Source organism: Pipra filicauda, unplaced genomic scaffold, assembly GCF_003945595.2.
Source record: "Pipra filicauda isolate LSUMZ 115617 unplaced genomic scaffold, ASM394559v2 scaffold98_size3848907_pilon, whole genome shotgun sequence".
Classification (NCBI taxonomy): Eukaryota; Metazoa; Chordata; class Aves; order Passeriformes; family Pipridae; genus Pipra; species Pipra filicauda.
In genome coordinates, this window is record NW_024105186.1 from 716,350 (window position 1) to 742,881 (window position 26,532).

At 43.8% G+C, this 26,532-nt stretch overlaps 1 protein-coding gene across 1 annotated transcript in view; it reads right to left on the minus strand.

Annotated features, from left to right (window-relative positions):
* LOC113987753 (LIM domain containing preferred translocation partner in lipoma) overlaps window positions 1–26,532 on the minus strand; it is a 322,953-nt gene that overhangs the window by 208,070 nt on the left and 88,351 nt on the right. The window contains exon 5 of the mRNA XM_039378007.1: window positions 21,746–21,810. The gene's annotated coding sequence lies outside the window, so the exon portion shown is untranslated. The remainder of the gene's footprint in view (window positions 1–21,745; window positions 21,811–26,532) is intronic.

Genomic DNA, 26,532 nt, shown 5'->3' on the forward strand with positions numbered 1-26,532 from the left:
TGCTTTGAGTCCCAATGTCTGACCCAACACCAGAAAGTAGACAATTTATAGTCATCTTCCACCTCCATCACTCCTTGCACGAGAGAGAAACTGGCAAGTGCCAAACAGTAGTCCCAACAGTTTTGTCTCTTCCTGGCCATGCAGTCTGACTGTTTGACATGCAGACAGTAGTTTGACAATTTCTAATACTAGAAAGTGAGCCAGCTGCACTAGGAATCCAATACCAGTGAAAAAAAGACACAGGTTGGCTAGAAATGAGGCAGACAGGAGCACGGCAGGGGCAGTCTGGAGATGGACAAGTATCCAAGGCTGAGCTGCAAGGATGTGACTTTCCTCCTCTGTCTGCCTATCATCCAAATCTATGGTAAGACTGCAGAGCATCATTCTGAAAGCAAGAAGTGAAAGGCAGGTCCTCCCCACAGGGCTGGGGAGCAAACCAGCCATGACAGGTGGAGGCTGAGGGCACAGGAACCACGGTCCCTCTGCCTGGTACTTCCCATTAACAACACCAACCCTGAAAATGACTGTCACTCCATCAGTAACATTCACCTACACTGATGCTTCCTCCTCCCACATCCTTCAAAACTGTACAAGCAGCAATAAAATTCAAGCAACTATCTAGGTTTTAAGATCAGAAAGCAATGAGGGCACTCAGCCCTAAGAGCAAAACAGAACAAGTCTTCACTCTTCAGAGTTATTACATGAGAAGACAACTGCACCTTACCCATTGCTAAAAGCATCCTGGAGTTTAATTCTAACAGGTTTTCAGCCTCTGGCTTGATATTTCATATGAAAGAGCATCCTGCTGCATGAGCACCCTCAGATCCTGGACATTATCTCCATTCTGATTCAAAGGAAACAAGGGGAAAAAAAATCCCAGTACTGACTAGATTATCACCGTTCCTGTTCTGGAACGTTCCTTAACCACCTCCCAGGCAGCATGCCTTGGTCCCACTCAGCTCTCATGGCCTGCCAGGCTGATGGCAAGGATGGGTTGCACGATGCACAAACCAAGAATGTCTGCCTCAGCAGCCAGATTGCACAGCACTGAGGACGGCTGAAGACAATGAGAATTTCAGTGAATGAGCTTAAGGAGCAGAACGCTCCTACGGACAGCTTGGGAGTGTGAGGAACACCCTGCAGTAACTCAGCTGCTGACTGTAAGCTGGCACGCAGCTTCCTCTCAGCTAACCTCTAACGCCTTTGTTTTGGCCGTGGTGGTATTTTCTAATTGTTTCCCCGTTAGCCTTTTCTCTTCCTCTTTCTCCCCCTCTCATTTTCTGTTATGCATTTACTGTTACTTGTTTTTGCTATCTGGGCCTTGACAGTGTTTTCAGCAAGTTCCCTTTTCCTCATCTGTTCCAGCCCCAGCTCCCCAGCCTCAATTAAATTTAGCCTAACTACTCTGCAAGATCATAAAAAAAGAAAGTGAATTAATCTCTTTTTAACAGTTGAAGTTAAACTTCTGGGTTTACTGTTATTTTACCCCCATTTTGTCAGCTGGTAAAAGGCCAAAAGCAAAGAAGAATGTAAGGGACAGGGTTTTGGAGAGAGGCACAGCCTCCCACCTCTCTGCAGACTTCTCCATGGTGGAGAACCCTGGCTAGTTCAGACAAAGCCATCAGTGCTCCCTCTCCATTCCCTGCAATATTGCCTATTTTCAGGTAGAAGCTCCTTTGCAGCAAAACATTTTGTGATGTAGGCAAGTAAGGACAGAGAAACCTGGGCCTATAACTAATCCCCTTACTCTAAACTTACTCTTACGTCACTCTCTCTGTGTCACTGTGGTTCCTGCAATTGAACACGAGAATCTCCAGTAGATAATGGTAGTGCTTTTCTGGCCCACCAGCAAACACACCTTTCACTTTTGAGGTATTTTCTTCCATAAAAAGTTATTTTTCACTGAAAAGTTAACCTATAGGTTAAATATACAGCTGCCCCCACATTTCTGCCCCAATCAAATCATTCTTCAGATGTGGTTTGCATTCAATGAGCCCCTTCCTGGCAAACCTGAATAAATCTAGCCATGCAACATTTAACACAGCAAGGTTGGAAAAGCTTTTGTTAGCAGAGCCCCTGTCCCTGGGAACCCTCCCAGAGGGTCAACAACCTTTTGCTTCCTCGTCAGTGGCATGTCTCCCTGTCTTGGCTGAAGCCTTCTGAAATTCTGCCTGCCACTGTCCCATGGCCATCCCTGGTCAGCAGTAACTACTAACAGCTCTGTCCCTGATCTGACTGCTACAAGCTTTTCCTGTGAGTCCTTACTCACTGACCACTCTGGCAATACCCACTTCCCAAATTCACTGCCCCATCCCAGAAAAAAAATCCCCTAAATCTTCTTTACGTCACTGCTTTGAAAGCCTTTCTCACTGACCATCTCGACCAGCCCTTCTGCACTGAACTGTACCCAACTACTGCTCCACAAAGCTTCTGTTGAACTAAAGAATATTTATGAAGCGCACATAGCCTAAACTGAAACAATGCAAGTGTTGGAGAATCCAACACAGCATTAGGTAAATTGTTTGGACAAGCAATTAAGCACCATAATTACAACTTCTCCTGTATGTCTGGTTTTAGATTTAGCTAGCTCTGCTTCCAACCATTGCATTTTGTTATGCTCCTGTCATCTGCATTACAGACCTGCCACTCTTACTTATGCAGATCCTTTCAGAACACAGCCAGGTCGTTGGTTAAATCAAATTAAAACATTTAAATTAAGTATCAATTAAACTCCCTATAAAGGGCAGACTTCTCGATTCTTTCATGTATGTTTACTCTGAATTCTCTTCAATTTTTCAGCTACCTTTTGTGAAATGGTGGATGACAGAGTAAGAACATTTTTTCAAGAATGGCAACTTAAAATAGAAGGGATAAAATGATGAATAATATTAAAAAAAAAAAAAAAAAAAGACCTGACTGAAATCAGCTGTGGATGTCTGAGGTTCTGTTAGCCTTCCTTCCTTGGAAGCATTAGTCATCACCTACTTTTGGAGGCAGAGGATAAGACCAGACTAACTATGATAAATAACATTAAGAGCAAAGAGTGAAATCACGCTGCATAAATAAGGAAAACAGTGTGTTCTGGTTCTATCATTAGAATGATCTTAATGCTGCAAGTTCAGAAAATTCTAACCACGAAAGAATACACCACAGCAGAGGAACTGGAATCCACGAATCCCAAGCTGAGACCGCATTATCTAAAAATGTCAGACCAGGAATATCAATAGAAGATAATACCAAGCAGTAATAAAAGCCTGACAAGGCTTTTTTTTGTTGCCCCTTTTTTTTTTTTTAAATGTGTGGGTGTTAAGAGCTTGTTTTTGCTTTTAATTACAGGATGTCATTCACCTTTGAGAAGCAAAGGTAAAACAAGGAGGGTTCTAAGTCAATTTACCCTCACATCAGATAAGCAATGACAAGGTAGAGTACCAATTTGTCTACTTTTAAAATTGTTAGTATATTCATCTCTGAGACAAGCTCGATTTTCTGTGATTAGACTGTACCCAAATAAATCTTCATTTCATTTTCGTATTTATAACATGGACCAAATACTCCTTGGATGTTGATGGACTTCATCAAGACAGAAGATTTTGTCCCTGAGTTAATTAAGCTAATGCTTCATAGTGGGTAGCAACAGTGTTTAACAAAAAACGAGCAACAACCGTCTGTGCTTCCAGACAGTCTGCTCTGTCTTCCATCCCACACCTTCCTAAATTCACTGGCTTGATGGAGGTCTGTGATGTTCTGTCTTAGTATCACCCATGCACAGTGAACCATCACTCCTAAGGTCAAAGGACTGACCAGATATACTTGACAGTAGATGTGACTGAAAGCTTTGTTGGGGCTTTTCTCTGACACACGATCCAGACATCATCTTCCCTAGATAAACCGAGTTTGTTTCTGAGGGCTTACAAGAGATGTGTAGAAAGGCAAACTGCATTCTCCCCACTCTCTCTTCTCTTTCATCCATGTAAAATAACTCGAAGTGAAAACTTCTGACTTCACCTTTCAGCTGAGTTTTAAAGGTCAGCTCTAGAAGCGAGCCAAAGGGACACCCTTCAGAACACAAAATCATGCCACTCATTCATTGCCCCTTTCTGTTTAGAGGTGTAACCTACAAGACTGGAAGTCTCTGAGTTGATTTGTCTTAATTTTTCTGCCTAAAATTCCCCAAACAGCAAATCCAAATGCCCTGCTAAAATACAGTTCTTCGCTTTGTCCTCATCACCTCCACTCCACTAATTAGTCAAATGCAGTAACTGAGGCTGACCAGAGAGATTTGCTCTTTACAAACTTCCAATGCTGCTTTTTTTTCTTGGCACTGTTCCCCTCTGAATGTTAAATGAATTTATTTCTCCATTTATGGCTGATATCTCCAGCCATGAAGCTCTCCTACTTCTTGTGGCCTTCAAAAGAAGATACAATGTCAAAATTCTGATCTCATTAGAGGCCTTTAACCAAACATAGGAAGTGCCATAGGTACTTATAAACTCAGCACAAGCTCTCCTGGGATATCTTTCCCATATGGTACTACTTATCCTCATCTATTTTACATCGTATGGGAAATTATGTGATTTGGGAAATTGGGATTCCTTTGGAACTCTCTTAATCACTGCCGATCTGCACAACATCTCTCCAAATTTAAGTCCTGTAATATTAACCAGTCCAAAAAAGCTCCTCCTTCAAACCCTGCCTCTTCCCCTCAGATTCAGAGTTTCTTTCCATTGCCTGGATAAGGCAGGCATTTTTATCTTCATTCCAATTCCCTCAAAGTAAAATAAATAAAAAAGTAAATGAAATCAAAGTCACTTCTCCAGTTAAATAGGGCTGAGAGCATTTACCTATTTCCTGCTGTGGGACATCAGTAATGTAATCAGAGGAATTAAAGGAGAAAGAAACCTAGTTAGAGCACTGCTTATGCTGAATTATTCCTCGAAGAATATAGTCTGGTAATGTCTCACTCTGGCTTTAACAGGTTCAATCAAACTTCCATGGGATCTTCCAGAAGACCTGACTTAAATTCAAAGTTCACCCTGAATAAGGTTTGAGTAAGGTTGGCCCAGATAACCTCCAGAGATTCCTGGAGCAGATGATGCTATTCTATGAATCTAAAACCCCAGACTTTCTGCTGGGACTTTATCTGTACTCAAACTGGTTTGCAATTACTGTATCCCCCTTAAGATACACCAGCATTATCACCTACTGGCAATGCAACATTATATTCCTTATTCCCTAGTTGCAATGGTTTGGAAAGGGACAGAGTTTGTGCCCATTCTTGAAAGTCAATAACCAATACTTGGAAAATAACCTTTTTTCCCCTAGCATAGCTGCATTTACACTTTATTTTTTTGCCAGCAGATCTACACCAGTTTGGGATGTGACTTTAGTTGTACATACTAAAGCAACTACAACTTCTACAGTATTACTCAGACGTAAACAGAAGACAGCAAGTTCATAGTGGAGATTGCAAAGATGTGATGGTAAAGAACAGTTTCTCTGGTACAAAGACGCTTGACACAGGTTAATATCATCATGAAAATAGTTCATCAGACACCAACCCAATATCATCATAATTCTTACACCAAAACCCTGCTGCTGGGACAATCTTGATATCAACCAAGATGCTGATGTCAAGTTTAAGTTTTCCCCCCTTACCTCATTTCTCTTATATCAGCTTCAGTAATAGAAAAGTAGAAGAGCAAACTAAACGTAAAACTTCTTTGCTTTCCCTGTATAATTGCATTAGTAGTTTTGGGATTAGATGCTGGCTATTTGAGTTTGACTGCTGCTGCAAAACACACACGTAAAAACTGATGAACAAGATCTTCCTCTTACAGCCATGTCACATCCTGCTGTCCGACAACAGACTAGGTTTTAAAATCCCAATAAATTGAACTTGACTGGTCCATGTGCACTGAAGTAAAGACATAGATCTATATAATCTAATACAATTCCAATGACTGCATTAAAATTTCACCAGAGAGCAAGCTGATTCCTGATTTCCGTGGCTTGTGACAATCCTCAGCTACTCCAAACATATTGGATAAAACATTAACCCAAAGACTCAGCTACTTGCAATCACAACAAATCCCAGGGCAACTGCTGTGGAGGAGGTAGACCTGCTGGCTTACTCAAATACAGCAAAGTTTATGGCTGAACCTAAAGAGCTGAGCCAGGAGGTAGCTCTGAGCCAGACAAATTTCTTCCAATTGTTAAAGTCTCTCTTCCCGATAACCTGACTTACAAGTTAGGGAGGATGCTGCTACACCACAATGAAAAGTTTGAGATGGATGTTTCAGAATTTTGTGTATAAAATGAGAGAGGAAATATATTAATAGAGACAGCAAAAAACAGGCAGAATGATGCAGAAAGGTTATTTTGGGAGTCTCAGACCATGAGTTCCCTTGCACAAATACTATTTTCCTGCATACAATTTATTTCAAGACCTCTTTGCCAAAAAAAGCTGCCTTTATTCCTTTTGTGCCCATATTCAACGTCTTGCCTATAGCACAGCTCAGTACTTGGCTTCCTACTTCAGCGAGGGATTGCCAAGCAACACAGAGCTTATCCATCAAATAAAATGATTAAGGGACTGAACTTCTCAACCAATGCAGACGCACTGGAATCAGGCCTATCAGGAGTCCCACATAAGAGAAAAGCAAACAGGACAACAAGAGATGGCAAGGTTAAGGCTGTCAGAGCAAGCTCAGGGAGTTTGGATGCTGATGCTGGCTGTAAACAAAAAGGAACTGCGCAGAACTAACATTCAGGTCAGCTATGAGATACCAGTAAGACCCCAGCGGGACCAAATGGGACTGTGGCAGCATATTGACACACACAGATAATTGTATTAGCTTTGCAGAGTGCTCGGGGGGGGGTGTGTGTGTGTGTGTGTGTGTGTGTGTGTGTCTCAGCCTTGGGAGAGATAGCAGGGATCTGAGCTCAGTGGGAAACTGATGGAGTGAACAAGGAAACAGCTTGAGGTCCTACTAAGCAAGGTTAGCGTGGGTGTAGGCGGGTTTTCAATTTACTACGGGGTCCCTGCACTTTGCTGCTCTTCTAAACTAGCTGTGGTTGCAGGAAGAGTGAGCTGCTGTTGTCCCTGGAAGAAAACATATCTGCTATTGGCACTCTGAACCCCAAGCCATAAAGAGGGTTTCTGTGAATGGAAAAGGAGCTGCAGCCCAGAACACGGGCACAGCACGGACCCTACTCAGGAAGGAAGCACGTGCAGGCCCAGTGCCATCGTACACTTCTTGTGACACCTCAAAAAGCTGGCAGTACAATCCAGACTTTGAAATTCTTTAATGCCTAAAAAGCAAGCAATTAAATCAATTCATGGACAGGAACTGTGTCCAGGATCAAAATCTTTGATCCCTCATTCTTTTCTTCCCACCTGGTCCACTTAACTCTTCCTGCCCGAGATACCAAGCCATCCTGGAAGTCACAGCTTCAATTACAACAAATCCCTGGATGACTTCTTCTAGAGCACTTCACCAACCTGTGTCTCACTTCTGACAGCTCAGCCCATGGCACCTTGCAAATAATCAGAGGAAATAGCCTTTTTTCCTATGGAAAATCCTGTATCCTAACACACTGCCAGATTGCTGGGAACTGATGCTGTGAAGAGATTGCTAATGGAAGCAAGACATTTGAGTGCATAAAACTGTAAGAAAGGAAGTACACAAAGCCCTTTGTATAAACAGTCTATTACAGAAAAAGACTACAGTTCTCTGAGTTTCATGACAACAGGTGATATGACATCATCAAGACATGAGCACACCAGTGTCATCTTTGTCTCCCTTCTGCAACATGAAGCAAAAATAAAGATTTAAGTGCTTCCTCCTTTAAGAAGCTAAAAGCCTGCAGTACTGTCAGGAAAGAAAGAGGATCTCTGCAGGTTACCAAGTCCTGTTTTTAGCAGGAGACTGGACTATCACCAATGCTAGATAAGGCTTGCTGTGGCTTTGTCCTTGAAAACCTCCAAAATGAAGAATTCCCTGATACCTGGTGATTTGTTCAAGTGTTACACGACTTTCCCAATGAAAATGTTTTTCCAGCTCTCCAATTGAATCTCCCAATCTATTATTCATGTCCATGGCACTTCATTTTGCCATCTGGACAGAAGCATTTGGCTCTGTCATCTTCACAATGCCCCTGGTAGCAGTCACAGGCTGCCATTGGATCACTCCTTTGCCTCCTTTCCATGATAGATAGGAGCCAAAGCACTCAACCTCATCTTGTAGGCCATGTGCTCTAGGTCCCTGTCTGACCCTCCTCTGGACCCTCTCCAGCTCTTCAACATCCCACTTCAACTGGTGGATGCAAGACAGCCTCCTTGATGGTTAACAGCCTCAACAGCAGGGAGTAAAGGTGCACAATAACTCATCTCAATCTACTGTCCAAGCTCCCCTGAAGCAGCCCCATATCCAGTTTGCTTTACTGGCAATGACAGGACACACTGGACTCATATTTGACTGGGTGTTCACAGAATTCTCTAGCCCTTTCGTCAAGAAATAAAGGAGAACAAAAGGCATAATTTGAGACAGTGCCTAAGCTGGAGGAGCTCCACAATGTCCATGGCCACACAGGATGTGGGGTAGTCACAAGGTGATATAAGCCACCTCTATGCTATTTGCAAAAAACACAACATAGGGCTCACTGAGAAGATACCTATTCAAAGAGGGCAGTTCTGGAAGCACAGGGAAATGGGTGAAGAAGAATACTAAAAGCAAAGGCAAAGCACACCATGACACTCTGGAGCACATCAAGATAAATCTCTGGTTTAGTAACTGTAGAACATTAGTTCTTCTCCGAATAGAAACTTGAGACAGAAGACAAGTGTTTGAGATTTAATTTTCAATTCTACTTTGAAACTCATAAAACCACGAAGCACCAACCCAAGAAACTGCTGCTCTTCCCCTTTAACTCGGTGTCCGTTCATTCAAGGACAGTGATATGCAAAGCTCTGGGTGATATTCCCCAACTAGTGCAAACCACGGTGCTAGAAAGTTAATCCAGCCAGGCATCCACACTGGCCTTGCAAGTTTGCTAAACAAGCTCATCATATTAAAAAGCTGACTCCAGTTGCTCCACTACCATCACATTAGTGTTTTCTGGTTTTGACCACCCAAACTAATCATTTGTTCCCCTTTCCAGAAATCAGTAGGAAGTTTTCTTGTGACAAAGGAGTTTTCATACTAGACTGGCCACATCAGTTCCCTAGATGTGAAACAGCTCAAACCTGACAGTCTCTAGGAAAACATTACAACGCTCTTTTACCTTCTCACTGCACCTTCAGGGAAGAGACTGGCGGCGGGTGGAAGAGGGAAATGAATCATGAGCAGAGGGAACTTTTGGAGGGAAGGAAGAACCAGACTTTTAATGTATCTACAGATAGTTACATGTTGCTGCATTTTAGCCACTGCTGGCAACCACTTGTTTTTGAGCTATGCTCGGGCAGGCAGCTGGGCCGTGCAGCTGGTAAGCACACACACAGCTCCATTTATCAAGTGCCCTTCAATAGTTGCTACTGCTATCTCACAGGTCTAAGGCAAAGCATGTTCCCACACAGAACTAAGCATCTGAAAGGCATTTCAGCATGCCTTTGCTGTGTAACGCACATATTTCTCTTTCAAAGTAACACAGCTGCCAACACCTTAATCATTCCTTGGGGACCTTCAACCACGTCAGCCCTTAAGTGCTTCATTACCTCCAGTGCACTCCTGCAGAGCTCACATCCCAGGTGAGCTGTATGAGCACAGCTCTCTGTCAGCTAAAGAGAGCAGACTGAGCTGCAGGAGATCAGAATCTGTGCAAATCAGGTCTAACAGCCTATCTTCCATCACTCTTTGCTCCCACAAGTTTGGCCACGTTTGCTGCAGAATATCTAGGACAAAAGGCAAGACAGCAACAAGAAACTATTTGAGACTAAAATTATTGCATGTTTCTTTTCATGAGATCCTGTGGGAGAGAAGATGCTTCCTCCTCTGCATGGATACTTCAAGGGGCTATGGAGACCAGCCAAAGAACCTTAACTTAGGCACCTGAGTTGTATGTACATCCCCAAAGCTTTCATGTTTTTAAGTTATACACTGCTGCCTTAAGTCACAAAAAATACTAAGTTTTGAAATTGTATTGACATGTTCTTGGCACGCAAAAAAGAAATAAACAACAAATGCAACCAATACAGAAACTTGAGCTGCCCTTTGTTTCTGAAGGGCTTAAAACACTAAGGGGAAAACCTAAGCAACAAACTACATTGATCCATGGAAAGATGCAGTCTGTTAGGACTGGGATACCTATTTTGAAATTAGCTTGAGCACATGAAGGCATAACCTATGCTTTGAAGCTTTTAGATTGCTCCATCAGCTTCCTTGAGATGACACTGCTGGAGGGATATCCTAAGGAATCACTTCCAAGGCAAGTCCCTTTTTAAAACAAGCTACCCCAGGGCCATTTTTTTTGTGAAGCACCTTCACATCACTAGGCAACCTGCTCTCTTCATGTCAGCCCTGCTCTCCCTTCTCTGCAGCCCCGCCCCCATCCAGCACCCTTCCAATTGAAGTTATGATCCAATGGCTCAGGATGATGTAGGAAGGTCATTTAATCATGCAAGGAATACAAACTCATGCACACATATATGCATAGACATTTGCACACCCCTGATTTTTTGATTTTATAGCATTTGCTCAGGAAACTGGTAGAGAGAAAGAATAAGGAGAGAAACCAACAGTTGCTCACATGGATCAACACTTCCAGGCTCTCTCTTTTGCAGCTCATCTCACTCATACTTGTGGTTTCAACATGTGATTCACATTAGGCCCCTCTGCTTGCCATTTGATGGTTCTGCTAAACAGATGTGAATTTATTTAGTCACAGAGCCTGCTCTTTACACTGCCTCTTTGTAGAACAGATGGGCTTTTTTTTTTCCCTGTTCAACAGTATTCAGATAACGATCATACCCAGTGCACAGGTTTGCTTGACGATTTCGTATGAAAAGGAACAACACATGATCATAGACATGTTCTCACAGGAGTTCTTTTCAGCAGCTTGGACACACCACGAGAAGCAATGGCACTGATGCAGAATGCCAAACTGTAACACCAGCAACATCCAGAGAAGACTGAGACCTCAGGGATCCCAGAGATCAGCCCCAGAACTTCAGGCAAATGAGTGATGCAAGCTGCACCCAGCAGGGTCCAGAAGACACAACTCCACCACATGCACATCACAAAACACGTCTCCTTGAAAGCTCGGGTGGAAGGGTGAGCTGAATGAAGGGTAAGCTCCTGCAACATTCATGGGGACATAAAAACATGGCATCTCCTGGGACTCCTCAGCATGGTGAAATAGCCTGGAAAAGCTATCCGCTCCCTGTGTGGGCATTCTTCTTTCTGCACTGAGAGTGCCTTTGGCACTGGATGAAGCAGAACTGCACAAAGGCCCTCTCAGAGCAGAATAAGACTGCCCACATGAGAAGTACGCTCGGAACAGCTATTGCACTTTAAATTCACACCCTGGCTTTGTTTCGCAATAGCTTCCCTGAGCAGAAGGGCCCTCGACTTCAGATGCAATTTCTCCTCATATTATCAGCAGCTGAGCACTGCTCCCATCTGAGGGTAGGATATGGCCTATACAAGAGGCCAAAGTACAATCTTGGAGGAGAAAGATGAGTTTCCCAGTGACTTTGCACTATCCTGTATATGGATGTGCCTGTATATTGCTTTAGTAACTGAACAATGATGACTTCACTGTAGCAAATGGCTCTGCTATGTGGGTAAATTACCTCTGCTCTACCACAGAAACCAAGCACAGGAGGTGTATACAAGGAACAGACAAATGTCATGCCCACACTTGTGCAAGCATCTAATCCCTTTTGAAAAGCTACAGGCCTGTCCCTCAGACACAGCTTTGCCCTCCATGCACTGCCCACCTGTTATAAAGATGACCTCAGTTTCTAGGAGAATATACTTAGGACTCATCATAAGAAAAAATTTATATATATATACACGCACACACATTGTAAATGTGGTTAAAATTTGGTTATCTGGAGAATGAGACTCCAAGTTTCACAAGGGAAGTAAAAGTGGAATTCTCTGCCTGAAAGGCGGCCCGGACACAGCCATTAACACCCTCCCTGGGGGCCCTAAAGCTGAGCATTTACAAGAGCAGAAAAATATGTGTGGCTTTCTTTTGGGGGGGTGTGCGTACAATTAGGCAGTATTAAAAAGCTAGTAGGTATTAGGCAGTAAAATATTTTCAATAAGAGAAGACTGGGACTGAAAAGGACAGCTGAGTTCTCGCAGGGCAACAGGCACTTCCAGCTACAAAGCACTTCATGTCTTCTGAGAGTTTTTTCTTTCTTTTTTTCTTGGCAAGCTCTGATCCACCACGGTATAATTTTCATTCCTACTAATGACCGTGCTATCCAAACACTCTGTCTATGGACCATACACCAGCACTTCATTCTTTTGTACATCTTAAGAAGCGACAAAGCAAAACACTATGAAAGAGAGACTTTCATAAGCATAAAGCAAGTTTATGTGCCCAATTCCCAGAGGTTGGTTGCTTAACCTTCAATAATGAGGCTTCAATAACTTTGAGCAGTCAAACAATGTGCTTTGCTTTCTCTCCTCCATGTGAGAGAAATGCAGTTCCCTCCCGCTTTGCCCCACCTGCTCTGCAGACCTGGTGGGGCTGGTGCTCCTGCTGGGGCACGACCAGTAACAAGACAGAACATGGCATCAGGAAAAGGGCTCCCCTGCCATCCCTTCAGGCATCACTCTCCATCTGCATCCTGCTTTCCCTGTCACCTCCATCCAGACACTGCGGACAACATTTATCCCTTTCTTTACAACACTGAGCTCAGAGACAAGACATGCTCTGTAAGGGCTATCCCACCACAAAGTGCACAGAACCAAAAGGCATCCAAAATGCTAAGTATGCATATACAGATTTCAGCGGAGGGTTAAAACAGAGGGGGAGCAGAGCTGGCAAAGGCTCATGATGGATAGCAGTGAGCTGTTCAGAAGAAAATTAAGAAAACATTTTGAATCCCCTCCTAAAAAGGAACAAATAGGTCCAACACGCCAACAGAATGGGATTTTTTGCATCTCTGAATGATAGCGCTTCGCTTTTATGGCCTGCGGCTGCTTGGGAAATTCAAAACTATTTCTCTGAAGAATTCACTTGGACAAGCTTTATGGCTTTGATCAGTTAACTATTTTTTAATGCTAATCCACCCCAGTGATATTTGTCCTCCTTTTCCCCATGTGCACAGAAGCACAGACACAGACAAATACTACACAAAAGCAAACATTAGCCAGATGAACAGTCAGGAACAATGACATCCAGAGCCCATAACCAAACACCAACTCCATTCTGTTTTATTCTCTTCTATTCTAGCGGTTCAAGATTCTTTGGCCCAGTATGACCTGCTAATGGAAATTCAGGAATCAAATTTCAGTGCCCAGCAGGTATAATGCTTGTGCAATGATTTGGCTACAACTATTCTCACTTAAGTAAAAAAATTAAATAATTTCCTCTAAAAGTTGGAATAAAACACGTCTGAGAGGCCTTGTTAGAAACTTAACACAAATCCCTGCCAAGTAGCCCAAGTGCTGCCCCATCCTCCAGACTAACAAATAAAGGTGCAGAAATTGTGATTTGCTTACCTTTACGAAGCAAAGATTAAAAATGAGCCAAGAGCAGGACTGAAGTTACTGGAAACCCATACCCCCACTGGAATTGCTCTAACCTCCCCCACAATCTCAGGGGTATAACCCGAGCATCACACTAAGCAAAACTTCATCTACAACCTCAGCATACAAACTTGTCTCCTTGTTTAGGGCACCAAAGTCAAACTGTGTACCAGAACATGCCGAGTATCTAAGCAATTACTCAATTATCTGTCATATTAGTTGCACCACTGTGACATCCCATGACATATAGAGCAGCCACTACACTAAAAAAACCCTGACTAAGGGACAGTCCCTGCTCTACAGCACCTCTGGTATTCAGGCCGTTATCTGAATTTTGCTTGCTGTCTTTGGGTAACAGATTCAGGCAGTATTTCCTGTGGCAGAGAATTACACAGGCTGATTACCCTCTGTGGAAAAGTGAAGAAATCCTGGAAGCAATTTTCTGTCTCAATTGTTCCCAGAGCGCAGGAACAATCTTTTATCCCTCTTCCTATTTTCTGCTCAGTGCCATCCAGGCTCAGCAGGCAGAATCCATCACGATGACACCTCGGGTGTGGGTCCCGCAAACACTCACTCAGGTGAAACTTGACATGTGAAGAGCCCACACTTCAACCAGTGCCAGCCTTGAACTTGGCCACAATGGTTTTAGAGGACAAAATGACTGGAATCAGATAGGTGAGAGACTCAAAGTACCTAGGAAATTTTCAGTCCTAGGTAGGACCAGGCTTATCTCAATAGTGTAACACAGATAAACAAAGTGTTTCTGATGCACATTTCTTAATGTAGCTCTCTCAAAATTCATCACCAGATATTCCCAGGCACATGGTGTGACTCTTGAGGTGTCCTGCACAAGGCCAGGAGTTGCACTCGATGATCCTGATGGCTCCCTTCCAACTTAGCATAATTTATCTTTCTGTGATATTTAAAGGAAATCTGGAAAGAGCAGCTGTACCTGAGAATTGTGCATCACAGGTAGAGCTCCTAAGAAAAAAAGATAATTTTCTCAAACTAAAAATTTCATTACCTGCGGCAGGAGGGGTGGGTAAGGGGTAAGAGGACACACTCACACTCAGAATTATTCAATCAGAACCTTATTTTCCATCCAAACGAATTTTGATACAAAATATTAAATTTGTCCTAATCAATGAGCTTAAACATCAGTCAAAATATTTCTTTGAATTGACACTGTCAGTACCAGAGTGGGAGAATAATCTCTTTGGATAATCTGCATCCAAAAGCAGGTACTCCCTTTTCACTTGTGTTACTACTTTTTTTAATAAAGGTAACACTAAAGATATTATTACTTTTCGGCCAATGCTGCTGGGAGAGGGAAGGAAGGGGGCTGCAGGCCTGCTGCAGAATTGCATGGCCAATCTTAGTATCGCTAATTTCCAAATGAGGAATTTGGTAGTAAACAACCTTTTTCCTTGTACGCAAACATTTTTAATTTCATGCCCTGCTAATCATACATCTGTTAGAGCTCCTTTTCCATCCATTGAATTAACGATAATAAAAGAAAAATCATCTCACTAACAGTGTGGTTTGTCTAAAATGAAAATTGAATAATAACCAGTGTTCCTCTGTGGGATGAGGCAACACGGCAGCACTCACTCGTTGGAGTGACAAAGACGTGGTTTGAAAAGTGATGCCCTCACATATGTCTTGCTGGTGGCCCTCACTGCTGGTAACTCCTCTGCCACTGCTGTGTTTGTGAAAGAGCCCTTTTGGGACTGGCTTCACGTGACAGCTTCTCCCAGGCTTCCTGGTGGTCCACAACAGGCACCACCATTAGCAAAACTTCTCCTGCTCTTCACCTCACACACCAGCTGCCTCCTTCCTCCATTCCTCTCCCTTCTATTTTTTCTCACCTCCTCTATCAGCAGGATATTACTGGGATGGATGCTACAGCACTGCCTTCACCTTCCCAAGTCTCCTTCCACTGGTGAGACCCAGTGGGCCTCTGCATACCAGACTTCAGATATGTTCAGTGCCTTTACCTGTGCCTTTCACATGCAAGAGCTGGCTAATGTGCTACTCAAAAGTGCACTTAAGTATGTGACTACACCCCTGAAAACAAGTTTTTATCACCTCTTCAGTAACATCAGTGAAAGTGTCAAGGTTGTTATTTAATAGACATACCCCGCTGAAATGCCAAGTTAATCAGGCCCCAAGAAATACCCACAATCAAGACCATCTGATTTGGCCTAAGGAGGAATTTTTTTATCATAAGACACTGGAATAAGCTGCCCAGAGAAGCTGTGAATGCCCCATTCCTGGAAGTGTTCAAATCCAGGTTGGATGGGGCTTGGAGCAACCTGATCTAGTGGAAGGTGTTCCTGCCCAGGGCAGGTGCATTTAAACAAAATAGTCTTTAAAAGTTCCCTTCCAACACAAACCTTTCTATGATTTTATGATTCTAAGATTTACTGTCTTGCATTGCCTATGCTCCTCTTTTCTGGGTTGCTGACACACAGCTTTTGCCTTCTTAGACTCCTCCTATTCCCATAGCTGTGCTGGGCTGACTCCAAATCAGAAATATTGCACTTGTAAGACCTATGCAATGGTAGCTGAGAGTTTTAACAAGCAATAGGAATACATCTGAAGCCTTAGGCAATGTGGTACAAACACGTTCTGGGTGGAGGAACATTACTCTGCTAGACCTGGGACTCCTCTCTGGCCTCCAGTCCTCACATTAGCACGCTGAACCCTCTCCTCCTTCCAGAGGCTATTTTCTAAAGCACAGTTATCTACATAAGCTCTCCCTTGTCTTCACCAGGAAGTGCAGCTGTTTGACTAATCGGCTTTAAGGTTTTTTTTGTGAGTTAACTAATACCAATTAATTACTCCCATTTTGCAGATAAGCAAACAAAAGAACAAAAAAAGGGAAACATCCTGGTCTAAATTAATGGAAGGGAGTTTAGGGCACAAACACACTTCTTGACCTTCGTCCAGAGTAATCACTAGGGAGAGGACCTTGGCATTCCCAGCCCCCTGCCTCCTCCTCCAGAAACAACACCAACCCTGCCCTGCACAACCAGCCCTTCAGCTCATCAAGGAGGTGTGGGCAGCCTTTATTTTTATTTTTGTTTTTGTTTTTAAACTGATTTTTTCTTTATTTTACTTGTGCCTTCATGCTAAAGCTATAGGGATTAGTAGTGCTACTGTACAAGCCAGCTTTTTATTTACTGAATAGACAGTTCTAGCCCAGTTGCCCCAAATGCAGAGTTACCCCTGAAGGCATCAGCACTGTTCTGTCAGGGCTCGTTTCTGAGCCTGAGCCCTGCACACAGCAGATCTGGGATGACCACACAAGGGAAAGTGATCCAAACCAGGCTGTACCTAAGACTAGGTGACCACGACCAGCAAGAACACAGGCAGTGGTACATCCCCTTTGTCAATACACAAAAGCATTCAGTTCTGGATTCTTCTGACCACTAATCAAAGTGTATTCAATCAAACAACCCTACCAGAATTAACAGGGAAAAGAATAAAAAAAGACTTCGTTTAGCAAAAGTACTCTTAGACACATTTGATGTAATAGTCATATGATTAACAAACTGTCATATCAAAGTTTTCTGCAAAGTAGGAACACTCTGACAGTTCATATTTTAAAAACTGACATTTTGATTCATTACTGTAAATAGCACTCTGTATTAAATATTGTGACAAGGCATATAGTGTATTTTTGAGCTCTATAACATTTAGGAAGTACTGGATTTTTTTAACTTTTTCTTTTTTTTTAAGCATGTATAATACCAAAAGCAGTTAAAGCAGAACTCCAAGAAAGCTTCTAGAGGAGAGAATCATGATTTCTGAAATACCCTCTTTCTCTGCCATCATCTCAAGCACTGCTGGGAACTTAGGCCCACAAGGATCTTAATGTACCGTTTGCATAATAAAATAGGGAATTGTCTCACAGAACAAAAGAGCTATATGGAAAGTGGCTACATTAAATAATGTAAAATTACTCACTAGCAAATCATCCTGAAGTTGGCATAAGAGGAAGAACACTAAAAGGTGCTGAATTACCACTCAGAATATTTGATTCAGGTTCATAACTGAGATAAACAACACTGTGTAGAAATGACTGACCAAATGTGCATCTTGCTTATCCCCTCAGTCTTTAGCCACATGTTTTGCTTCCTCCTCTGTCTCACCACTCACTTTTATCTTCCAAAGGATAAAAATGACTCTATGAGCAGAAATGAGGGTTAGGGTACAGGAACAGCAGGACCACCTCTTCCAACGATGGTACAAACTCAGACCAGTTGAACCTGCTCATGAAATCACACCTGAGTTCAGTTATTGCCCATCTTCCCCAGCACTCACAGACCTTCACATCCTTCTCAGCAGCTCAGTTTTGTCCACTTAGACTGTAAGTTCTTACAGACAGGAGGTGTCTACCCCTGTGCATATCTGTGCAAGGAGACCTCAGCCAGTCCCCTGGGACCTGCTGAAACCCAGTGTGGGCAGAGAACTGCTACCAACCCCTGCAGCCCAGTACAGCCATGCCCATCACAGGCAGAGGCAGAGCAGGCAGCACTCCCTCGCTGCCAGGGTGAGCGGGAAGGACTGCCCAGTTGGAGCTGTCAAGGACTTCTCCCTGTACAGGGGTCCACAGCAGGGCAGCTCACACTGTAGGGATGCTGTGAGCCACCAGAACCAACCCACCAACCAAGAGCACTTAATCCCCCTATTGTTCATGGACGCCTTTCCATGGGTCACCAGTATCAGGGCAATCAGGACTGGGAAAAGAAGCAATAATGCAAATGTTCTGCATTTCCTCAAAAGTAAACCCCTTGATAGAAAAATTAAAAATAATAGCCCAAGCCAACACATAAAGGCCTCGATAGAGCAGCAGAGGAAAACCAAAGGCTGCCCAGCTTGTTTGCAAGATGCTCAGGCTTCAAGAGGACTACAGTCCAGGGTTTCAGAAAGAAAAATGGTTACCATTATCATTGCTTGCAGCCAGCTGCAAGTGGAGCTCTGGGCTCAGAGAGAATGGATATGCTGCCATAAACATGAGCCTAGCCCGGGACATGGTGAGGCAGTCACGCACACCGACGATGGATCACAGCACTGTTCTAACAGGAGTTTGATCCAGCACAGCCTGCCTTTCCCCAGGAGCAACTACACACCCCTCACATGCTGGAAATCTTGTGGATGTGTTTGCATGCCAGCAAGTGTGGTAGTAGTAGTGGTCTAGCCAGACATCCAAAACATATTGGCACCACTATAATTTGTCCATTCACCAATATGTTTTCCTAAAAAGGCCCATATGCTTTTCCTGCAGTTCCCATATGCTTTTGCAAAGAGAAACAAAAACATTTTGTTAGTTGTGAGCGATTGATCGCCACATATTTCACAGAAGTCAAGTAGAAAAACAACAACAACCAAAAAAAAAGCAGTCAGCTGCTTCCCCCTCCCTTTCCTCTCTGTTCACGGAGGGAACTGTGAAGAGCAGGAAAAAATTCAGCCCACAGCAAAATACACACACCGTTCATTTTTTGCACTGCAAGATATTCTAGGAATTACAGGAGGAATCTTCATTAAAAACAAGCTATCAAAGATCTGGCAGCCAGTGGCATACCAGACAGTAATTCAGCATTGGGTGTTCAGCTCGGCGCTCGGCACTCGTTTGGGTCTGCGCCGCGGGCAGCGCAGCCCACAGGAATCCAGGCTCCTGGAGAAGCACATTAAACAAGCCTGGGGGTGGGGGCACAGCGTGGTAAAGAGGTTATAGCCCTTCCAATTCATAGGACAGCTCATTTGATGCCAAATCTATCTCTACCCGCAGGTATAAAGCCCCCTCTCGCATGTAGGGCTTCCCAGGGAGGTGCCGCCTTGCTAACGTGAATCCTAAAGCAGCCAGAGGGCAAGGGAGCAGGCAGGCTGCTCAGTTCAACTGGGAGCAGGCACGTGGGTGTGCAAGTATGTCTGTGTCAAGGCTGGAGCATGTGGGAACTGTAGCTGTTTAGTTAGACACTCATTAAGAAACAGCAGACCCAGGGCCAAGGTTCAAAGAGGAGCAATGGGAAACATTTCTCTGGAGAAAGATTAGCGTGTGTTCTTCTTTACACAAATAAAATTAAATAGAGAATAATAATATAGACAAATCAATTAACTTCTGAAAAGCCAAGGGCACTGCATGCAAGAGCAGATGAGAGGGGAAAAGCTTTGTTACAGGGCCACTGAAGCAGTGTACACCCTTTCTTCCCTGGAAAAGAAATTCAGCTATTGCTGAAGTTTTGATGGATATTTGCTGAAGTTCTGATGTTAGCCCTGGCTCCATCACGCTCACTGTTACAGGAACACATACCTAGATTTCACTATAACCCTATGCACTAAGAGCTTGGGTTCATCTTTGTGAAGACTATGGAAAATACCCAAGGGCAGAGGTCAAAGGACTACAGAGGTGCTTGACTCAGCAGTTTCAGCCTAAAGGTAGGAGAGGGAGGCTGACAACCTCTACAGGACACCCAGAACTCCATGCACCCTTCTATCAGAATAAACTTTCTGTGACATAGTCCCATGTTCTACAGTTCCCCTGCAAATTTAACCAGGAATGTTCTTTGCAAAGTTAGTGTTCTCTTAAAATGATCTAATCTCACGCCGAGCCTAATGAGAAGCCAGATGCAACAGGTCAAGAGCCCAATTTTTCACAGAAAGAAAGCTGAAAACCCAGTCAGGAGAAGAGAAATTAATCTCTTGCACAAGACACAGAGTAAAAAACCAATTTGTTGGAGACAGCTTGCTTGGCAAGATACATTTTATGATATGTTTTTGTCTTGAGAGGAGTAGTAAGTACCTGAAGATCTAACTTCACCACTCACAAATGTATTGATGTTGTTGCTCAAGCTCTGAACAGAAAGCAAAACTAATACTGCCTTATTTAGTTAACAGTATAAAAGGATGGGCTTCTTCCTAGATTTCATATTTACAGCAACCCACTGGGACAGTTTATTAGACTTAGCCAGGAAAGCTGCCACAGAAAGAGTGAGATTAACAGAAGAGCTGCCATTAATCTTCTATAACCCAGCAACTGGGAAGATCAGGCCTTGAACCAAATTCTACTCTCTTGCTATTAATCTCCTGTCCTCTGTTTATTAATTCCTGGTCTGTCTTTGTCTTTCAACATTTATTAATGACCCCTGTTTGCAGCAAATAGGATGCTGAAATCTCATCTCCAGCTAGCCATAATTTACACAACAACAAAAAAAAAAAAAAACACACAAAAATTAAACCCAAGAAGAGGGTAAAGGAAGAAAGGAGGGATGTGCATTGCATAGCAAAAGGGCAGAACGAAAGTGTCTTTACATTCAGTGACACAAGAGGGTGAAGAAGCACTACTCCTAATTTTGGCATATCACACAGACATCTCACAGTCCTCAAGTCAGGTAACATCATGGCAAATAAAGAAGCTCCACTAGTCAAAACCACCAGGGTAGCGGTTCATTCATTATCTGCTTCTCAGAAGGGCTGCACGCTGCTTTCTTCCCACAGGAGCCATGACTTTGCAGCACCTCTAGTACCCTTTTGTCTCCTGGGATGGCACAACTGAGAGAGGCTTGAGGACACACCCATTGCCCTGACACTGTTCCTGAAATTAATTTGCTCCTCATATGAATTTCTACTCATCCATTGAAGCATGGTTGATTAAAACTAATAATACAGTCAGCTCTCCATCACCAGCTGGGAGTGTCTCCAGCCTGCAGAGAGCTATGGATGGGGAATGAGTTCAGGTCCACAAGAAAGAAAGCTTTGTTCAAAAAAGAGTCAAAGCAATATGGCCCACGGGACCAAGCAATTGTTCCCATAAAACACCCCCATTCCCAGAGGGGCCTGAACATTTGCTGCTTCTAGACCTGGACTCAGAAAGAGTAAAATCACCTCAAGCCTTCTGGGCAGGCTGGCCTCCCACCACCCCAAGCTTTGGAGAAATGCCCATCAGCTGCTGAACAACCAAACATGGTACCGAGGTCTTCCCGCTCTCTCTAAACTCAGCAGTTGGCAAAAGCCCTTCGAGTTGATCCATTCCTCACCTGGAAGCAAGGCAGCCCCTTCAGGCAGCCCGACAGACGTACGGACAGGCTCTTCCAAGGGACCCCTGCAGGTGCAAACAGAAAGGTCAGAATCAACATTTTGCTCATCGTAAAAGCAGAAAGTAAATCAAGCTGGCTGTAACACTTCACCAAGAAAACAACCCCAAAAGGGCATGTAAGGCCAGCGGCCCTCCTGTACAGGGCAGACCATAGCTTTTTTTTCCCCTCTCTGAAACAACTCGTGTCAGTCTGTCCTTGTTTTGACCCATATAGGGTTTTTCACACCTTGGCAGCACAGATTACATCTGAGCAAGAGCTGAAGTAGCTGAGGTTTACTTGGAAGAGAAGCTACTTGTTTTAAATCACTGTAGAGCTGGTGAAAGGCACTGACGTAAGGGCTGCAGGTAACAAAGTCCCTTTCAAAGCCTGACCAGACTTCCTTCTGCCTCTCATGCTTAAAAGGTCTCTTCTTCCCAAGCCTCCACTGCCGCTCAGGCCAACGGTGAGTCATTCCCACAGCACTGGCTTTGCCATGCAATCATCAAGAAGCACCAAAGCAAAGATGGGATGCACTAAACACACAGCCATTGTGGAAAAAGAGTCAGGGGGGGACAGCCCAAACCCTACCCCCACCTCCAGCTCTTTCCTTTTTGGGTGCCTCCAAAGACACCCAATTAAAAAAAAACCACAGGTTTTCTAAGTTACCACAAGCTGCTTTCAACCAGCAGTCTTTCACACTTCCAGCTTATTGCTATTTGAGCCTATGTGGTGTTTTCTATTTCCTTTCATCTCAGTCTTGGAGAAGAAATGAGCAAGTTCAAAAAATACTAGTGATGATTAATGAAAGGTCCACCTCTGCCTGCCCCAGCTCTGCCAGCCCACCATGCTCCTGGTTATACCAGGTTACCTCCAGCTCCTCCTAACTGCATCCTCACCTCTATTTTCCTGAGATTAGCCAAGGATTAAGTCATTAAAGAGAGGAAGGAAAGACATATCTAGCCACTCATAAACATGATTTTTTTAAGGAAACCAGGCTAAACCTCATTAGACCCACCATCAGCTGTCTCTGCTCAGGAGAACTGGGTCTGGCAGGGCAGCAGCTTTGCACTCCTGGTCCGCAGTGATGGAAGAGGAGCAGAACAGCAGCAGTTGCTTCAGACCCACACCAAAGGATAAGAAGCACAGAAAAATTTGCTGAGGACCTGCCCACACAGACACTGGATATTCTTTTCACATTTGCCATGACAAAAAATTTGCGTTAACATTTTTGCGAGCACTGTAAGCCCGTATCAAGTATCAGCAAAGAGGCAGACAGGTGTCCTGACCACAGAGGAGACAGCATATGCAAACAGTTTGGAATTTATTATTATTATTTTTTAAAGGGAGAAACAAATCCCAGAGATTTTTCTGTGCATGATACATTTTCTGCTCCCTGTTTGATGTTGCTTTCAGACTTCAGACTTCAAATAGCTAACGCTAACCTATGCCTCAAGCCTGCTTTAAACTAATGGCCCTTATGTGACCAGAAATGAACGCATGGTGAATCACTTATGCCACACACAGCGGGGGTGATGAGCGGTGGCCCATGTCTCCTGATGGCTGCAAGGACATGAATAAGCAGGGGGAAAGGAGAACCCAGCTCTCTCTGCATCACAGCCAGATAACTCAGCATAGAGCCTTTGCATTTTTTGGAGCTGGAAAACACAAACTCCAGGTCAACAGCCCAACCACAAGCAGTCAGAGAGAACAACCTAACCACTAGCATTTTCTGCAAAATATGGAGAGAGAGAGAGAGAGAGAGAGAGAGAGAGAGAGAGAGAATCTGCATAGGCTGCACTTCCACTTTAGCTTGCTTGCCTTTGGGAGATGCTTAAGAGAAGCTGCATTTTAATTAGTAGCCCCAACCAAGGGAATCTGATCTTGACAATAAAGGAAGGAGAACAACCCAAAGTTACAGACTTCAGGGTATGTGGGTCCCAGCCCTTCACTTCTTTACTGACATTACTGCTTCCAGGAATTAAATCAAAACCCCACTTAACTTCACAGAGGTTGCAATTGCGTCTAAAGCACTGCCTAAGCCTCAGCTGTAATAAACAGACATAGCTCCACTGAAATCCAAGGAGTTATTCTGATTTTGTCTGGTTACAGATCTACAGACCCATAAACATTACAGCTCATGCAACCTCCAGCTAAGTATCTTCTAATGGAAGACCATTATCTTTGTCAGATGGATTTGGATAACTTCTTTAAAACATTCTTGAAGACTCATTAGGATCGTTGGGTTTTGGTGGTTATATTTTAAGAATAAACCCCAGCAGCTATTAAACACTGGAAAAATACATAATAACATTCTACAAACAAACCTTGAGTGGAGATATAACTATAGTTTGGGATTTTCTTTGGGAAATTGGTAAAATGGAGGGAGGAAAGAAAACAGAAAAATGAAACCGAGCTCTGCACACACACTGAGAAATCAAACATTACTTGACAGATAATGAATGAAAGAGAAACACGGGGAATAAGGAAGCGAAATCATGTAATTCTGTCCTCCTTTTGAGCCTTATTAAATTATATTTTGGGTACGATGCACAGACAAGATGTCATACACCCAAGGAAATACAGCTGCATTTCACTAGCTGTCACTTGCTGTAATAGCTGATCTCAGGATTGACTCCTTTCCCTCAGCCTTCCTCATCTCCTTGTAATAAACCACCCAGAGACAAGCCTGTACTGACTGTGCTCTCCAGGAGCAGAGCAGTGCTACTGACTAGTTTTACAGACCTCTGCCCAGGACTGAATGCTGCCAAACATCACTACATCTGTGCCATGGACCTACTGTTGTGTTCTTTAAACCATCTCACCAAATGAACTGGTTCCCTTGGGCAAAAGGCCACTCTATCAGCTGCAACCAGGCTCCTGTTCAGATTGTTGCATTGCCACAGCTTTGCTGATAAAGGAGAATCCTGGTTTGTTTAGTTTTTTTTTCCTTTTTTCTGGCCAAATTATAGTGCCAAGCGTGAATTATAAACCAAGCCTGAAGCAGGGAGAGGTGGAAGAGTCTCGCTTAACATTTTGCAGAAAATCCACAAGCATCCCAGGCCCTGCCATGGGATTCAGGTGCTGATTACGAAGAGCCACCAGCACAAAGAAGTCCCTTTGAGCAGCTCCTCGACCTGCAAGCCTTCCGAAGGGGCACCTCTGACCAGCATCACTACCTGGGTCAGGCAGATGGAGGGGTGGTGGGGAACGTTTGAGGTATTTCATTTCATTCATTCATCACTCAAGCCAGGGAAATACTTTGATACACACGTTTGGGTGCCTCTCTCTTCAGACACAGATTTGTAAGCCAGCACAAGTAAGGCAAGGCAGAGGCACTGCCAGGTCCTGTGCTAAGGATGTAGCAAGGGCACTGTGGTGCCAGCCTGTATCTCACAGGCACTGTGCTGTAGGATGGCAGCATATAAGAGCCACACGTCCAAGCTGCTATTCTGGGCTAGCATGTCACCACACTTACAAGTATGGCTGTCACACTCACACAGGTGCCTGCACCAACCACAGCTCTCTACTGGCTCAGCAAGGGAAAGGGCAGAAAGGAATACAGCCACTCAACACCCACCCACCCACCCTCACTGTGTGCACAGGGCTGGTGGGAGACAGGGATATTTAGAGCCCCCCAGAGTGCAGTCCATCGTAATTCCCTCCTGCTCCTCCAGCCTTGAATGCAGCCTTAAAAATCCATAGCTCCAGATAGCTAGCCCACATGCTGCTGCTCCAGTTCAGTGGGGAGAGCATGAGCTCAATTTTGCAATCAAATATGAAGGGATAAAAAAAAAATTTAGTAGTAGTTTTTGGTAAAATCAAAAAGACACACCCCATTCAAATCAAAAATAAAACAGAAGTGAGCAAGAGAAACAGTCTCCTATTGCTTCAGTGGTTGCGAGATGCTCCCAGTTGCAACCAAAGCTGAGGCAGCTCAGGTGCAGGAGGAAAGCCATCACAGTTTGCCAGCATCACGCTCCATGGTACTGTCCTCCTGTCCCAAAGTGCTACTGAACTGTGAGAGCAGCTCCTCTGAGAGAGGATGCTCAGACATGCTGCTCACGGTTCCCCAGCATCATTTGCTGCACTGGATCTCCAGGGACAGCAGATCTGGGACAACAATCACACACGTTCCTTTTGCACTGCAAATCAAGTCAAACCACAAGCACGAGGAACATCCAGGGACACAGCACATCCAGTACCCAAGTAAGAAGGGGCTGCCAGCCCCACACCCAAGCCCCTACCACACACAGTGGGCAGGTTTGCTCCCTGCCTGATGACGACTTTCTTTTCACCAGCCGATGTAGGAGCTTCCCAGAGAGACACGAGAGAAAGTCAGGCACAGCTCAAATAAGCACCTGGATCTACAAACAACAGATTAAATTCTCAAGCTACAAAACTATGTTTTAGCAAAAGTGCAATTGAACTCCATGTACTTGTTACATTTCTAAATATACTCTGGTTGTCAAGACAACAAAGAGACTGATGGATCTCTAAAGTGTACTGTATCTATTTAATTGTCAGCATTTCAAACTGACTCAAGGAGGGAAAAAAAATGCTGCGTGATAAGTCTAATTGTCATGGTTACCACCGGCTAACCCCACAATAAAAATATATATATTCTGGCTAAATGTGCCAAGCCATGTGAGGAGCAGATGGGAGACATTCTCATTACTGCAACAGCCTCCACTGGAAAACTAAACTTGAGGAAAGATGCGAGAGACTTTATAGAGATCTCAGACACAACA